Source organism: Motacilla alba, chromosome 1A (genome assembly GCF_015832195.1).
Source record: "Motacilla alba alba isolate MOTALB_02 chromosome 1A, Motacilla_alba_V1.0_pri, whole genome shotgun sequence".
In the NCBI taxonomy this organism is placed as follows: Eukaryota; Metazoa; Chordata; class Aves; order Passeriformes; family Motacillidae; genus Motacilla; species Motacilla alba.
In genome coordinates this window covers 24751035-24767913 of record NC_052031.1, presented here as the reverse complement: position 1 = coordinate 24767913, position 16879 = coordinate 24751035, and positions in this window count along the sequence as shown.

The following is a 16879-nucleotide window of genomic DNA, read 5'->3' as shown; positions in this document are numbered from 1 at the left end:
CTGTGCCCCCTGATTCCATTTCCACTTCATAGCTTCTGGATCTCCTCTGGGGTCACTAAATGTCATGAGACAGGCTGATTACCTGGGGAGTTCCATCCTGATTTCAAAGTTCATGAAATAATGGGAATGTTTCTCTGCAGCCTGGCTGACTGGCAGGTTTTTAGTTAAGCACAGGTTACTTATTTCCAGACCTTCCTATGTGGGATTAGAACAAGTGAGTCTTTGGAGGTTACAAAGATGTTTGGGTTGTGTTTGAGGACTGTAGCATGGAGAAGAAGCTAGTTATGTTGGAAAGATTTTCATACTCCCTTTTTGGGGTAGTCTCTGACCTGTGCTTGTTCTAAGGAAGTGTCTGGAGATGCTTGGGAAAGTGCTGGTGGCAAAAGTTGAAAGTGCTCAATGTCATGTGTGACAGCAGGCCACAATTTAAGTCTGTGAGCTGGACCTACTACAGCAGGAATGACCATAAAACCAAGATTACTTAAATATTTTCCTGGAATACTTCTGTGTATTCCATTTTGACATATGGTTTCCAACTTATGTCAGCATTCATTATTGTGTCACCACAAACTTGCTTGAGGCATTTTGGTTAAATATCTGTGAAAGAAAGCAAGCATTAAAAGTTTTACTAATAAAATATATTGGTAAAATCATATCTATATCTGGTTTATAGCAAGGGGTTTTGCTACATTTAGCTTACTAATACAGACATAGCCTCTGAGTTTGGGATGGGAGTTCCAACAGAGGAAAAATCTCTATTCTCTTGTCCAAATTTGGACAAGGATTTTCAGGTCAGGATAGGAGCCTGCTTTTCCCTTCTGCTAGACCTTATGATATGCTTATTACAGAACCATATAATTGTTTAGCTTGGTCAAGACCTTTAAGACCAACAAGTCCAACCATAAACCTAATAATGCCAAGTCCACCACTAAACTATGTCCCTAAATGCCACATCTACATGATGTTTAAATACCCGTGGGGATGATGACTCTACCACTTCCCTGGGCAGCCTGTTCCAATGCTTGACAACTCTTTCTGTGAATAATTTTTTCCTAATATCCAATCTAAATTGCCCTGGTGCAACTTGAGACAATTTTCTCTTGCCCTATCCCTTGTTACTTGGGAGAAGAGAATTGACCCCATCTTGCTATAACCCCCTCTCAGGCAGTTGTAGAGAAAGGTAAGATCTCCTCCTATTATTCAGACTAAACAACATCTTTCTTGTAGTGAGGTGCCCAAAACTGAACACAAAATTCAAGGTGCAGCTTCACTAGAACTACAACAATTTCCCTAGTCCTGCTGTTCACAAAATTTGTGACACAATCTACGGTGCCATTGATCTTCTTGGCCACCTTGGCACACTCTGGCTCATGTTCACCTGGCAGATTTCCAGCTACTCATCTCCCAGCTTGTAGCACTGCATGTGGTTGTTGTAACCCAACAACCACAGGTGCATGACCCAGTACTTCACCTTACTGAACCTCATACAGCTGACCTCAATCCATCAATCCAGTCAGTCCAGATCCCTCTGTGGAGCCTTCCTGCCCTTCAGCAGATCAACACACACACCAGCTTGCTGTCGTCTGCAAAGGGAAGGAGCATTCACTTGATCCCTGTGTTCAGGTCATTAATAAAAATCTCAAACAGGACTGGCCCCAGTATAGAGTCCTGGAGAACACCACTGATAGCCAGCCATCAGCTGTGATGAACTCTGTTCATCACTATTCTCTGCACATTTTAACACATATGTGCCCTTAGCTCACCCTGGGTCTCAGCTTGGGGGCTAGTGAAGACTCTTTTCTGTGGAGCAGATATTGCAGAGGAATGCAGGAGGATAGCTGGATGCCTGTGACCCTCCTGTGATCCCCAGATAGTGGAAGAAGCCTGAAGGGGGTCACCAAAGGACAAGGATCTTACACATGACACCAGGAAACAGGGCAAGACTGTTCCCCTCACTGCTCCTCAGTCCACAATTAGATTCCTAGATCTAAAACTTGAATAGAAATTTTGTTTTGTATTTTCTTTTCCTATGTTCTCATATCCATTCCCTCTTCCATTGTAACCACTTATTATATGATGTAACTGTCCAAATTACCATAATCTAACTAGCAGAGTACATTTCCAGTCTGAGAATCGACACATTGATACGCTGGACTGTTTGTCTTTAATTACCTGAGAAAGAGGAAAGTAATGATACTATAAATGTAGAAGAAGTTGAATTTTTAGGAGTACTGGTTCTCCGATCTATTGTTAAGCAGCACATGCAAGTGTTTAGTGTATGCTGAGACTAATTTTCAATACGCAGCTTCCCTTGGGATATTTATATTCTTCCAATAAGCATAGAACTGTCCATCAAAAGTAACTTTATATACCCACACAGCACACACACACACACATATACAATCATTGCCACAAACTTTTTGGGGTTTCTTCTCTGTAGAGCTGCAAATATGAGTAACATTTTCTCAGCACAATGTCCTGTTAAACTCGGGAGGGGGCTCATTTCAACAGGCAATTGTAACAGAAGTACTCATTTTTTTTATTTCCTTTTTTTTCCTGTCATTCACTTTTGCAAACAGTTCAGTTAAAAATCTCTTTTCTGAGAGGTAGGAACTATTAATGCAAAGGGGGAAAAATAATTTCATAAGAGATGCTTTAGAGTCCAGCCTATTTTGGTTTTCTTACTCAAATCATTTACTTCTAATTAGATAAGAGAACAAAAAAAAATTCCAAAGGGGAAAATACTTTTTTTCCCCACAAATTGCTTCCATCGTTTCTGAACTCTGCTAAGCATTTTTAATAGATATGTGCCCTTAGCTCATCTTTTGCATGCTAACAATTTAATCTGAATACCAATATAGACACAAAATAAACGATTGTTTCCTGCCAGCGGTATCTGCAGAAGAAATCTTGGAGTAAAACATTGTCTTTGCAGCTCATTGTGTCTCTAATTAGACTGGAAGGAGGCAGAAGCTTGCTGGTGTCAGTCTGTGTTTAGCATGCCCTGGAGCTTCAAGCTCCTGTGGGTATCAAAGTGCACTAATTAAATGAGGGGTCCACAATACTGCACTAAACATCAGAGTGAGAGAAAGAGTCCAGTGTCCTCAGTGCCTTTGAGAATCCATGGCCCACGCTAATTACCCATTGTTGAATTGACTTCCCATTCTACAAGGAATGAATGGTGCCTCTCTCCCCCCCTTTCCCTGTCCTCCCCCTGCCTTCCCCCACACCCCCCCCCCGCCCTTAGATTTTACCATCTTTGCTTTGGCCGCCTAATTAATCTTATGGAAATCTCCCGAAGCCAGATTCCAGCAAGGTTGCCCCGATGTTTATAATTTGATTTGTGATGATAAAAGTGAAGACACCCGGTGATGGAACAGTGTCATTTCCAACACTCTTGAGAATCGAAGAGGCTATCAATCTTTCCCACGTGCATGGCAAACTGATATCCTAGAAAATTAACTTCAATTAATAACAGAAATCCCCAGACGCTCAGGGAAGTAGAGACGCTTTGAAAGAGAACCTTCAAAGATGTCTCTGGATTGTCTTTTATATGCAGACTCTTCTTTTTATATAGAAGAGATTCTCAATAAGGGAACGTGTGGTGAAGGGGGGAGTTCCCCCTCTCCCCTTTTAATCTGAGCAAGATGAGGTAACATTTTATATTTAGTTTAGGAAGAAGTTAACCAAAGGTCTGTAGGTTAAATCTGTTTTTATTTCCTCTCTGTAGATAGGGTTGGATAGAACGGGTTATGCTACACACATCACTGAAGAAAAGAAATGTAAAATAAAAATGCTTTTACAATTATGCTCCACCCCTTTGCCCCCACCACCCCCCCCCCCCCCCCCAAAAAAAGTGCTGGGAAGGTAGGTGTTGGACTGCTTGTCACTGCCAGTTGTCTTTGCCTTGAAAGGTTTTGTGATCTAATGTGGAATATTCTATCAGGAAAAAAAGACTTGTTAAGATTTTACATGTTCTAATAACTGCTATGACACAGATAGTAAAGACTCCTATAAAAGCCAGTCTAATTTCCGTGAAACTGTGCAACACATGAATTTTACTTTACAAATAATCTGTCATGTCTACATTTGTGAGTGGCGTTTCTATATTGCTATTATTTGGGATAGTTTATTAGACTTCAGACAACTTCAGTTTAGTATTACAAAAATAGTAATATATGTAACACTTCCCCAACTATTATATCAAGAAACTTCTTGCTAAACAAACAAACAAACAAATGCACAAACTTTAAAACATCATCCATTATAATTTCTGGTTTGGCTTGGTTTGGTTTGGAGCTTTTTGTGTGTATATCATAGACAACAAATTAAAAATTCTGATGAACAATTACTTTGAGGTGATGCATAAGCAAAACTTACTACCCAGTATCTTTCCTAAAGTTCATAATCCAAGTAATTTTCAAGGTAGCAGGAAACAAAGCTAAGGTACAGTCTTAGCTTAGCAGCAAGAATGGGTTAAGTTTATTGCATTTCAGGTTCTTGTTATAATCTCAGTCACGTGAAGGAATTCATGTTGTGCCATTTCTTGCTCTCATTACAACCTTTGTTACGAGAATGAGGTATTAGGGTTTTAAAGCCTCATATATTCTGTGAATTATGTTAGTGTGCTGTACTACTTTGACCTTTTAAGTATTCTGTAATTTGATTGGCTGGTAATTCTAGTCCTTTTCCTGTTGACAGCCTCAATAACCTTTCAGACAAAAGTGGAATGGCAATCCAATCAAAATACAGAATATTTGAGAATACAAAATATGTGGTATAAAGGATAGCTATAAGTCTTTGATAGAAGACAAAATTTTAATTCTTCTGGTGCTTAAAAATTGGGAAGTAAATAGAAAACTGAACCTATAATGCACTCCAAGGGTAAATCTTAGGATAACACATGAGAGTGATGAGAGTTTTTAAACTTACCTTGTGATACATTTTGATCTTTTCTTGGGTAACTCTACTTGATAGATACATGATAAAATTTTAGTACCATATTTTTAATATTGCCATATCATACGAAATTTTATAAAAGTTTTATTTCATATCTTCAGTATTTAGATCTATTTTTTTGATATTTTCATCAAATTTTGAAATCAGTAAATAAGTATACATTAAGACAGAGCGCCTGAATACTTTTTCAAAGTTAGTAGTGGTAAAAGTAATGCATGTTTCATATGTTTGGTGTACAAAGTGCACCATGCTTTTTTCTACATAAAAAAGTAGATGCCTGGTATTATTTGGTACTATCATCTGTACATTCACATTTGATGATTGGAGAAGGTTATCTATTTGTCAGAAACTGCCATTTGCATCTGGGGTTTTTTTGAATAACGCATTTTGTGTAAAAATAGCCCTCAATGAAAAAAAGTACTAATTAGAATGAATACACACTTACATTTTCACTGTGTGAAAAAGAGAAAGCAAACTAATTCACAGGACCTCGTAAACTTTAAACCAAAAAGCCAGTTCTTTTCTCCAAATGAATTCTTCCTCTGAATCCCAAATTAAATTTTCTCTGAAAATCTTTTATAAAAAGTTTATAAAAAGAACTAGGGTTTTTTTAATCATCTGTAAATACATTTTTCCCTTTTTTTTTTAACTGGTGGGTTTTGGCTGTTTTAGAGTTTTTTTCTTTTTTGGACTTGGTTTTTGGTTTTTTGTTTGTTTGTCTGTTCTTTGCTTTGTTTAGGGGCTGGTTGGTTGATTGATTGATTTTTGGAGGGTTTTGGGGGTTTTTTTAATTGGTTTTTAACCTTTGATAGAATTTTTATGGAGAACCCACATAAACAGTTAAAAACTTTCAGGAAGGTTTCTGATTTAATATCTTTTAAAATCTCTCCAGATGCTATGGCAAACCCAACTTGATCTAATTTGAGGTTGACTTGCTGTAAATATACCTGTAGGTAGATACAGTTTGCCTTTTTTCTATTTTTTTTTTTTTTGTTTTTCTTTTGCTATTACAAGTACAGGGTTTTTATGATTAGCAGTTGTAGGAAGCTTTCCGTTTTGTCCATGAAGTCTGTATGAGGGTTGAAGTGGCATACAGTTTTAATGCCACTTCAGGGATTCTTTCATTCTCAATGAAGGAAATAAAATAATGGATTCTTCTCTTTTCCATGAGGCCACTTACCAGGTATATTTTGAGAAGGAAGGATCTTTTCAGGATTTGTAGATGAATGAGGTAGAAATTTCCAGTCAGCTGAATTTTTGTAGTCTTCTTGGGATTCTTCTTCTCTTGGCAAAGAAGAACTTAGGTCAGCTCCAGGGACCACAGGTTAAAAATTTGAGGAACATTAAAGGGTATACCATTGATTTCTACAGTGCACTTCTATGAAGAGAAAGCCTTCAGATACATACCACTTTCAGCATATCCCCTTAGTATGATGTGGCAGATTTCACACAGCATAATATGGAGCTGATAAGACAGAAACACAAGCTGTTCAGTAAACTTTCAGCCCTAGTTTTGTAGAGTTGTTGGGAAGCCTCTGAAATATAAGCAGAAATGTCAGTAATAGAAAATATTACACCATATAATCAGTCTGTAAATTTTGAAATTTTAAAAGCCTGATCAATATTTTCTGGCATGCTAATGTGACTAAGAAGTAGCAGAGAAATCAAATTCTCTCTATTACCATGTGATGAAAGCACAAGGTCCAAAGTACACCTGGGCCTAGAGTGAGCCTGAAAACCATCTGTAAACAACCAGGTGAAAGTGTTTTGTACTTTTCAATTGAAGCTGCATTTACATGAGTTTAATTTTTTTCTATATAATTCTGTAAGTCTGTCCCACTGATGTAGGTGTTTCCTTGGAAAGACTTAGCACAGTTGTCATCATGCAGGCATCTACTGCTCTTTGAAACATCCTGGATTATTTGAGACATTCAGGACTGGGAAAAGCCACATTAGAGGTGTTTGAATTTTAAAAGTGGGGTGGGATTGCTTGCCTCAATGAAGATACTGAATTGTGGTCTTCACGGAAAGATGATCTTGTGTGACTTTGATGGATGTCTGCTTTTGCAGTCAATGCACTCCAGAGTACAGTTCAGCTCCCCAAAAGAGGTTGTAGGGTGAGTAGAGTATCTAAAAGGCTTTAGTGATTATTTTGGCTAGAAACTAAACTCAGGTTCCAACATATAGGTATCACAAACTGTGTCAGATACTTAATTTGGGACTGACATTGACAATGGTTTTGTATTTACACCTAGGACCAGTTTTGCAAGAATGGAAGGAGTAATTGAGCCTCCATCAGTTTTTCTTATCATCCCTGCTTTCCCATAGTGGTTACACTTTCATTTTCTTTCATTCATGAATTAGTCTGTTGTTTATCAGTATACAAATCTTCACACGTGGGCCGTTTATTCTAATCCGAATATATTAATCTTATTACATAATTAATTACAGAAATTTAAAAAGAGTTCTAAGATGGATGTCAAATGACTTCCCTCAAAAAAGTATAAGACATTATTTGTATGAAGATACCAGCATATTCAATGACTATGTGTTTTAGTATTGATGGGATTCTTTCTTCTAATCTAAAACATGAATTTTCATGTCCAAATGCAACATTTCACCATTTTGCCAGCAGGAGGTCACCTCCACTGAAATTAAGGCCGTTTAATAAACTGAAAATTAAATAAAAAGGAATAATGTGTTGTAGTAAAAAACTTTATATTCAGTAAGATAACCACTGTACTGCATGTACTCCTTCTGAAATTGCTTGTTCCTGTCCTCCAGAGGTCACCTGTAAGTAGTCTAGCAATAATATTCCAAACTTCATACTTTGTTCCCTTAATAACTACCAATTTACATATTTTTCTGTGCTGGTATGTGATAATGCAAATCAGTTCCATGTAAGTAGTGGAACCCTAGCAAGAAAGTCTGGATCAATCTTTCTTCTCAAAACTGACTGTTGAAAGAACTTAAGAGTCAAGTCAAGAACTTTAGAAATCAGTGAAGGCAGAAGACTCAGAATACAGAAAGTGACCAACAAAACCAGACAAGTCAAACATATTTCCTCTGACAGAACTGTTGGCTTCATTCCTTTCTCATTTAAATTAGGAACCAATCCACTGGTGTAATTGAAGTTATACTAATTAAAAAAAAAAAAACAAAAAACCAACAGCAACAAATTTGACCTTTCAATTGGCTTCAAATTGGACCCTAAATTACATAATTTGTTGGTCCAGGGAAATTATCACCTATCTTATCATTGACTCATCTGAAGGGTGAGTAATACTTCATATTACAGTTCAAGGAAAAAGGAAAGAAAAAAACAAAACCAAAAACATTTTTCATTTATTGGGAATTGGGACCTTGGCTCTGGTCTTAGTTTCAGATAATAATATGGAGGTCAGAGACTTTATAGTCAGACAGTTCAGATGGAAGTTCCTAGACATATAAACAAGTTATCTAAGGGTAACATATTCCTGTGTACCCACTTGGTAACTACAAAAATTCATACCACTGGTACATTCATGCATCATGACTCCCTTTGGCTCACCTTCTGAAGGTCTGATTTGTTAAAGTGCATCATTCATAGCTGTGCTGAGGTACACAAGTGGGCTTCACAACACAATCAGGAAGACCTCATTTTGCAAGCTTGTTGCTTTTCAAAGTATTTTCTTCCATGTACAGAGAGTGCCTTTGCATTTAAACCCATGATGTATCCAGAGAAGTTACCCAGCTGCTCCATACATAACCCATTCTTCACTGCCTTTCAGCAGTGAGAGAAAACCTGAGCCTGCGGGATTAGAAACACTTGTCCCAGCCTCTTCCACCGCTCTCCTCCAAAAAATGTGTGTGCCCACAGGAATTGCTCCATTAGGAACAGCTGTGATTCTTTACGCAGTGGGACTATGGACAATGGAAAACCGGTCGATATTTCTCATTTGTCCCTCCATTCACAATGCAAGAGGAAAGAAAAAATTCTCATCAAAAGTTAGCAGATAAAACTCAGTAAAGGTGGATAAATTTCTCTTCCATCTACCCACACATAGCAGCACAGAAGTGCCATAATGTCAGAAGTCACACACCATTTTAAAAATGAAGGAGTACATGAGTCATGACAGCTGTGACAGACATTTTCACTTGTACTGATGAAGAATTAAAAAGTTGGAAATGTGTGGGTTTGAGTGTTTAATTCATATCCTTTTTTCCTTTTTTTTTTTTTTTACGACAGTTTTTTCAAACTATTTAATACTCTAGAAAATGCATTGCCCACAGAGTGTTCAAACTGGAGTACACAGCAACTGCAGACACTTCACAAATAACTGTATTCTTGATGGGACACAGAAGAATATAATCAGAAGTAAGGCCTACAGGAGGAGAAATAAGCTGAATTTTGTTAATGAAACAAACATTTTGGTTAGAACTTCTGCTGCCAATCCTTGAAGTGTCATTTTCAGGGGTAGTATTCTAAAATCAAAGATCAGAAGAGCTACAAGTTCAGGTGCTTATCACAGTCTCCAGGCATACTCATTCCAGCTTGCATCTTAGTATCTATGATCCTTAAGCTCTAGTGCATGCAAATAGAGTTCTTTTCAAAATCAGATAGTTCAGTGACCTTATTTTGATAGTTACTTTCACAGACTTCTGTATTTGAAACAGCCTGATGTTTTTTACTTCTTACCCAATTTCTGCTTCTCCATTGCTTTCCCAAGTGAATCAGATTGAAGGGAAGTATTTACTTTGTCTTCTGTCAGGAAAGACCTCATCAGATTGCAGCTGTAAATGAGATCAGATCTGGCAATATAAAATCAGTTGGCAAGACCATTTTACCTGTTAGGACTGAAAAAAAAAAAAAAAAAGGTAAATCCATACTATAAAGTCATCTCTAAGGTTTGCTGGATCCTATATGGAGACTATAGATGAATCATGATGGGCCAGCTGTATGTTTCATGTTATGTTAGAACACCAAGATATTACATTTAAAACAGTCTGATTAATCCTGTTACAGGTTGGATTTTAGAAAGTGGTAAACTACCCCTTTTAATTTTCAGGCAATCCTTGATAAAACCTTTATTACATAAGCAAACGAAGCAGTTAAAACTTCTCAAAAGAGCATTAACTGGCAGAAAGAACAATTATATGTATTTTATTATTTTTCTTATGTAGTGCACTAAAAAGTTCCTCTTTTGTGGAAACTCTGAGGTTTTAATTGGAATAGAATAAAATACTTAAAAGAGACAGTGACTTTAAGATATTCTGGAAGTGCAAAAGGGCAAAAAGGATTTTTTGCTATCAAAATCAGTTTTACTGAAACAATTACTCTTTGGATTTTTTTCCATTTTACCATATTTTAAGTTCAACAAGTACACTGTAATATCTCAGAATAGGTCCTTGTGACCCATGTGGTTTTCAAGTATTATCTTCCTGGTGAATACCTCCATTTCATATTCTCTTCATCTCAAAATGTGCTACTTTGTATTTTTCTGCTTTGTTTCTCATCTATGCAAACTTATTTTACTATATTTTACCATATTTCATAGATACTATTTTAATATTATTTCTATTATTTATTTATATTATTTATATAATTATATATTTTAAAAATATTTTTGTGTCCTTGTGTTTACTTGCAACATCTTTTAATTTTGCACAATTTTCAAATATTAACTCTCATTGATGTAGTTTTGAAGAATAAAAGAGTTAAACAGAATTACATACCCTGTGTCTCTAAAGTAAAGCTCCATGTTTATCAAACAACTCCAATCTAGTGCTAATGTGATTGAAGAGCAATATCAAACCTCCTGCATCTCAATTCCAAAATGGAGGAGTTGACTGGTCCAGAAAAAGCAAAGCAAATTTAAACCAGGAGAGTAAGCAATGAACTCAGAATATCCATTATTACTATTTCTTCAAAGCACCTTGGTGAAATGCAGTCATTCCCTGCCCAAGCATCAACCCATAAAGATTTTTACCTCCAGCCCAGCTAAGAAGAAAGAGCCATGAGGTTTCTAAGGACAAGGGAGCAGTTTCAGAGAGCTGGTTGTGCACAGATGCAGCAGTCAGCCCCCATCCATGTTCCAGACAAAGCAGCCCACAACAGAAGAAACAATTACACATGTGCCTGGTTTTGAGCTTAGTTACATTAATAATACATTATCACACTAGCAATTGTTGGCATATGCTTTTCAGAAAACAAGGTTGTTACACATGGCTTTACAAAGAATTGAAAAGAGAACAAGTTTCCTTCTGAGACTGTAAATTGATTGCAAAATATTCAGCCAATAATCTGCCTTTATATACTATGGCTGTTTTACTTAACATACTGAGATAATAAATATCTTCAGCTCAACTTCATACAAACATGACTTTACCTTTGGAAACAAAAACTAACAAAGTAAATGAAAACTATCCCACAGAAGCACAGTGGTGTTTGAACATCAATTTGACAGGTACTGTAATTTCCCTGTTTAGGGGTTCTGAATATCATACAGGAGTATACTGCTGCAACACTATAAGAATTCTCACAGAAGTCATCTGAAAAAGAAATGTTTAGTACAAAGCAAAGATGGTATTTGAAGATGGATGCAGTCTGATGAATTTGAATGATGCTCCAAAACCATGACCTTGACTTATTTTTGTTTAACACAAATCTATTATTACCAAGCCAGTAACAAACAGGAAAGTTAACTCTGTAAGAGATTCGCTCTAAGCAGTGCTATGTCATCGACACACATTTGTGTGCAAGTGACTAGAATGAAAACATGTTTAGTTCTAATCTATGCCTTCCTTACTATTTTATGTATAGGGAAAAGATGACAAAAGTGTGCACTACAGTCTTTGCAGATCCCTCTGTAATAGAAGCCATGAATGCAAAAGATGACACACATTTTATTAATCTCCTCTCAACACCTTATTTTAAAATGTATCCAGACTTCTGCTTTTCCATATTTAAATAGCAAAAAATGATTTGGACAGTGAAGAAGGGCTGGGGGAAGGTGGTAGGGAGGCAGTTGCAAGCTTTTCATTCTTTCCACAGAGATTTTTCCTTCTCATTCTGCTTGATAGTGTGCCAAGAGAGAAGCTCATAAAGACACAAGCATTTGCTTCTTCTTCAGCATATCTCACTACTGAGGGAATAGGCCTTTGACTAAATTAATTTCATCCTCAGAATACTCACCGCTGATGGCTATCAAAAATTTTAGAGCGTGGTATATATATATATACATACATACATCTATATATTCATCCCATTTATTATTTCCAGAAATTTGTGCCTCATGTTAAACCTCATGTCTGAACTTGACATAGAGAGCACAGTAATTCCACAGGCTTTGTGATTCCATAAGAGCCCAGGAAAAGATGACAGCTTCTCTCCATCAAAGGTCTCTTGTGGTAGAAGGCAGCAGGCCATTTTTAAACAACACAGTTCCCTGGGAACACAACTGGTGATCTACTTTGCAAGCTGGCATTCTCCATCCTAACACAAAATTCAAAGATGAAAGTCCATCCTGATACTTACAGTCTCCTCCAGGAATCTGGAAAGTTATCTGAGAGATTCTACTTTCCCCTTCAGAAATAAAGACCACATTCTACAAGAAAAAGATTGCAAGCCCTGGAAAATGAGGTCTTAAGAATCATGGGAGAGCCTGTGAATTCATTCACAACAACTGTGTAAACAAAAGAGGGTTTTGAAAATGAGGTGCCCATACATTCAGCTGTCCTTAATGAGCCCATTATTTGACACAAGTATGCATCCATAGCTGACTAATATACACAGGCATGCACAACCTATCAACTGCTTCAAGAGTGAGAAAAAAAAGGATAACAGAAATGAAGGATTTTTACCTCCTTTTAAAAAGCTTAAATGGGAGATATATAAGCCACACACACCTAGATAGACCAATAGACTTGTTGACTGGTTAGATAATATTCCTAATGCTTTTTTTTTTTTTTTCTTGCAGGACTGGGACAAAAGCACTGTCTGAAACAATACCAAACTTTGTTGAAATGCAGAATATGATGGCAGTTGCAACTGATCATGCTTCATGTTTTTAAAATATAGGTCTTAGATATTAAAACAGTGTTGGCTTACATTAAAAGTAACACTTTGGGATTGTCCCATGTAAATTGTCTTTCTGAATTTGGCTAAACATTGCTAAGGATTGAAAGCTTTTAAAAATTCAATTTTTGGAATTACTTATGGGAATAAATTATGATTCCCTATCACATTTCCTTATAAAGTAGGCATATGGTAAAATTAATATGGTGCAAGTGAAACCTGGCAAGATTTAGATTAAATTCTAAGGGGAAAAAAAGTGAATGTACATGGAAATCAGCTTATAGTGTTTCAATCCCTTATAAATTAAGAATGGAACAGGCATTTGGAAGATTATTTAGGAAGCATGCTCTTCTCTATGAACTTCACTTAAAATCAACAGTCACTGTAGAGCCCCTTCCAAAGTCCTTAACCATGGACATGAAGGGACTCTCCTTCTGAGAGGCAGTGCTGTTCAAAGAGAAAAGAATGCAACATCTCTGAATGAGCACTTGGTCATTGAAAATATGGATTTTAGACCAACAATTCCAGAAGAGAATCTGCTGAATCTGTTCATCCTTTTCCAAGTAGCTCAAAGAGCAAAAGTATTGTGAAACGTTATTTTTCTTTCCTTCCTTCCCTTTTCCTCTTCACTCTCCCTTCCTTCCTTCCTTCCTTCCTTCCTTCCTTCCTTCCTTCCTTCCTTCCTTCCTTCCTTCCTTCCTTCCTTCCTTCCTTCCTTCCTTCCTTCCTTCCTTCCTTCCTTCCTTCCTTCCTCACTTTGAATGTAAAGAAAGATGCTGTGGCCTTTAAATGAAATATGGTAAGACTCAAGTGAGAATTCTGTCTTCATTTTAAAAGGCATATTTACAAGGCACATTTAAAAGGCACCATCAGTCTGGTGCACTTTGCTCTGACACCACGTGAAGTCCTGAACAAGAGAGAAGTTGACTTTGAAATGTGGTTTAGAAATATTTTTCTACATTTCCAAGAATCAGGAAGGACTAGAACACAAAGCTGATCACATATCCTCTAGATATCTGAAAAATATATTTATACTCTTCTTTTTCCTACTGTAATTTTTTTTTAGGATATTAAATCCAGAAAAGAACTTCCCTGGAGCATTCAGGTGTTGGGACAGCTTATGTGCACACTGTTACTCAGCCACAATGCTTTTCCCAAAAGAAAAACCATGCCAACTTTCTTGCAGACACTCCAGATTTGTGGACTTGTCAGAGAGAAAAACTAGACTTTAGGGTCCTGTCATATCAGCAACAGGTTTGTAAGACTTTTCCTAAAGTAATCATTTCTCTGGAATAAGGACAAGCCACTACAGAGACATATCCCAATAGATTAATAGAGATTTTTGGGCAACATATCATAAGATTTGCATCATATCAGGTTCATCTAATAACTCACTATTTAGAACAGAACAGAGCAAGACTAATTGCCTTATAATATTTAACATTTAATACAAATAATATTCTACTACATCAAAGGTGAATTCATCCAGCAGTTAAGTATACAAATGACTTCTAATAAAGTGGTAATTTTTCTGCAGTGTATAAATGCAATCATATTAAACTCAAATCAGTGAAATGCTAATTCACTTTTTAATGAGTTCCTTTCCTATTTCATATTTTTAAGCAACTTTCAACTGGTTTGGTTAAGCATAGTTAATAAGAAGAAAAGAGTGGTTTTTTAATTAACTCAGACAAAATATTCCATTGTATACATGCGAGTTTTTAAGGCAATGTAAAGTATGATTAGAAGTCAGGTTTTATTCTATTTCATCTTCTTGTGAGCTCTGGAATTTGAATACAGCTATCTGTGGAGGAGAGGTATCTTATTCTCCTCTCTGAAATTTGTGTTTCTCAGGAAAGCTCTTCGTTTTCCCTTTGGACGTGACTGCATTATTCTTGGCCAAGACATATTCTTCTTTCTAATCCATGAGAAAGCAAAATGACTACAACTCTTAAGCCTGGTTATCCCAGAAAACCTGAATGGGTCATTATGAACTTCTGCCATGACTCTCACATGGTACAAAGGGACAGAAGATAATTTTTGAGGTCCCTTTAAGGCATATACCCTAATTCAGAGATATCCTGAACTAAAAATTATTTGCCCAAAGCTTAGGAAGAATAACTTATACCCTTACATACCTCCACCTGTTTGCTGTCTGCAAGCCTGACTGAAAATTGGCCAGAATCAGCTAAAATATTGAAGCTGATTTCTGTGGAATGTGTGATTATATGACCATTATCAATCTAGGGATGAGAAAAACACGCTCATTAATTTTCATTCCATAAACACAAAAATTTCTTTTTTCATATGTCATTCAGATCAGGCATCAGAAGGATATCTACTCTTGATTTTCTCTGAGCTATGGTCCTGGTCCACTACAGGAATTGCATTGTGGAAGGGAGCAGAATCTCACTCTTTTTTGTTAGGTTACTGTTTGTTGCCAACTATCAGGAGATTCTCTAGGGAGAATAAAGTTGGGGTATCAGCAAGACCTGACAGTGTGCAGAGCCTTCCTGTGTTTTCTCCAGCACAGCTGAGTTTAATAATTATTCAAAATAAAATTTAATACTTTAGAGTGAAAACTTATTTTTCCACATTCCTGATTTTCTCATGCCATTTGTGTAGGAAGGTTTAGAATCACTGATTCAATTAAACTGTAGATATTATTCATATTTTGCTGCTGTTGGACCTGAATCTGAAGTCCTCCCTGGTCACCCATTAGAGAGTTTTAATGATTTGGAGTTTGAGTAAAGGTCATTATATCATATCCCACATTACATGCAGGTAATAAAATTTTTTCCTGCTTTGATTTTAGTTGAATACAATCTTCTAAGTGAAACTTGATATCAGAATGCCTTCCTTTGTCTAAATATTAAACATAATCTATTATTTGTCAATTTTATTGTCATTAAATGTTTTTGTTACATAAACTCAACATTGTTTCATTTTCATGCTCTCAGGCAACTGATCAAAATATTTTGGAATATCTTCAAAACTTGGAATGTTTTTCCTGCAAGATGAGAGTCAGGATTCATGGTTTCTGTACACAGCAACTAAACTTTGCATGCCAGGAAACCTCAGTGTTTTCACTGATTTTCAGCTTCCCTCCCTCCTTCAATCATCATAAAACACTTGATTTGAAAAAACTCCTTCAGGCTTCAAAACATTAGTATTCACTTGGTTTAGATTCTCATCTAATTCTGAAAAGACAGATGTCTTGCAACACTATGGGCATAATGTCATCACCATTTGTAGAATCCCTAAAATCATCCTAAGAAGCTCTTTAGAAGTGGCTCTTTCTCCTCCCACAGCAGCTGGCCCTTGGCATCTGTCCCCCAGGAGCACCGTGGCTGAGTGTTTGGGTGGCACTCTGGAGTCAGCAAGCAGGTGAGATAATGTGCTCCAGAGCATCTGCAAAGTATTTGTCAATCAGATCTTCTGTTACATAATACTTTTAGCTAAACCTCAAGGATTGACAGCTCTGAACCTAAGCCCGCAGCTTATGTTATTCCACATCCACTAGATGAATAATGATGCCGAGCTCCTTGTTTATTTGCTTATTCTGAAATCAGATCTTGTTTATTCTGTGCCCCTTTCTAGTCCTGATATATAACTAATTGTTGGCAGATGTGGCAAGTATCTAGGGCCAAGATATATTTGTTTGCACAGTCTGATTTTTGAGTCTCAACCAGTATCAGGCCATTGCAGCTGTTTTTTATCAAGATTCTGAGCGCTGCAGACAGTCCACCTGGCAAAACATGATTTGCCCATATGACCTTCACATGAAAGCTTTAAATACAGGACTTCTGCTCAAAAACTATTTAAAATATCTGCAAAAACCGAATTAAATTAACAAATTGAAGT